Here is a 1,854-nt window from a genome sequence, read left to right on the forward strand (position 1 = left end):
TGTTGCTTGCGCCTTAATTCGGTAATCCATCTACTAGCCTTTTGTTGAACAACACAAGTGAAATGTATGCAAGTACACAATTTATTTTAGGTTCGAAAGGCACTTAAGAGTTAAGACACTAGCTATAAACCTACCAACAAGGGGAATGTCTATGTGTCTGTGTGCAGTGTCCTTCTAATCGGTGGGGGTTATAAAGTGTGGCTGTGGGCACTTAATTAAGCATAATCCTGTTGTGGTAGAGGAGGAACCGGGTTTACCTCCAATGAAGAGAAGCATTGTTAGCTAATTTTGCCTCTTTATCAAGTGGGTTATTGTATTGGGAGCTGCCAGTGCTTATTGTGGTGTCATATACCAAAATTTCTTTTTAGTTCATCAGTTCAGTCCAATCTTGCAGAACAAAAACAAATGAAGTTCATAGAAATATTGCATTTGATAGAATTTATATGATGTTTCAAGGAACCGCGTGCTGCACTCTATGTTGTCATGTTGAATGGAAGCAACAACGGCACCGAGGAAACATTAGTTTATCGTTCAAAAGAGGTCTCTGAAATTTTAGAGGGTTGTGGTATATGAATCATTGCTGGATGAGGAAAGGAGTGGGGGAGGATCTGCAGGTGTGTATTGTAGAACTTTACTGATGTAGGCGTTGATTTCATTTGCAAGATTCTGTATTGTTCTTTACCCATCTGCTCCTGGAATTGTGTACTAATTATGATTTGTTGAAGTTTCATGCAGCATTGTACGATGGATTTATATGGCTGCCTGACTAGGTAAAAGAGCTATATATTTTAGCATTTCTAATTCAGATAATCTATTTCTTATGGACCTATGAAACCTTAATGTTAATTCACAAAGCTCGGTCTTGCAAGAAAAACAAAAGGCAGCATAGCTGTGAGAAGGTAATATATATCTTGTTTACTTTGTTGTAATTTGTGTGCTAACTTGGTCAGAGTTTTCCTATTTTGTAGTTTATGAAAAAAAAATGTCATGTTGTAGAAGATTTGCAAAATGTTCATCAAATTTTGGTTTATATTTCTTCCTAATATAAGAGCTCTATTTTCCCTGTTCATCCATCACTGCCCTTTTGATTGCAGTTCTTTCCTACAGATACAGCTGAAACTTACAATTTGAACCCTTGGCCGATGCAAGAGATTAAGGATTAAACTCATGGCGTCTAAAAAATTAGCTTGGGCTGTAAAAGGATCTAAAAAAGGGACTCTGAATGTCCTGTCAAAAGTGACTGACTCTGATAAACATTGATAATGGCATTTTGATCTGAAAAGTGGGCATCCGATTTCCTAATTAACTAACTCTGAACGCCCCATAAAAAATAACTCCAAACGTCCAACTTATATTATGTTTGTGCTTAATACTAGGATGCTGGTGCCTGCATACGAGCTGATGTTAGGGAAGCCATCCCTCCATAGACTCTTTGAGGGCTACTTCAATCAAGCCGGGAGGGTGAACGCAAGGGGTCATTTTGAAGATGCTGCAAGATCCTCAAGTTAATTTGATCACAATTATAGGAGACGCCCTGTGGGTGTCGTTTCTTCACACATAAAATATATTTTTTTGGCACTGACAACCATGTGCTCACATTCTTACATATTTATTATTTTTACAGGAAAATGTGACACCAACAACTAATGATGAACACATTCGTTCACTTATTTACATTGGCATTTTTTGTCACCGGGACAATTTTATTGCCATGCATGATTTTGTTTATGAGACTATTCAGGCATTTCTGAGCTTCTGTAAAGATGAGTACTACAAACCCTTGCTTGTTCTCTCGGACTAGGCCTACCGCAAGCTTACCTCGACTGATTTCGGTGGCCCAAAGTGGCACTAGCT

General features: G+C 38.2%; 1 long non-coding RNA gene across 1 annotated transcript; it reads left to right on the forward strand.

Moving 5' to 3' along the window:
- The first annotated feature begins 522 nt into the window (after nucleotides 1-522).
- On the forward strand, nucleotides 523-1,418 carry LOC119347252. Its single transcript, XR_005168225.1, has 3 exons — nucleotides 523-614; nucleotides 726-770; nucleotides 1,377-1,418. It is a non-coding gene; the product is annotated as an uncharacterized LOC119347252 (long non-coding RNA).
- Nucleotides 1,419-1,854: the final 436 nt, after the last annotated feature.

This window comes from Triticum dicoccoides, unplaced genomic scaffold (genome assembly GCF_002162155.2).
Source record: "Triticum dicoccoides isolate Atlit2015 ecotype Zavitan unplaced genomic scaffold, WEW_v2.0 scaffold61637, whole genome shotgun sequence".
NCBI classification, from domain to species: Eukaryota; Viridiplantae; Streptophyta; class Magnoliopsida; order Poales; family Poaceae; genus Triticum; species Triticum dicoccoides.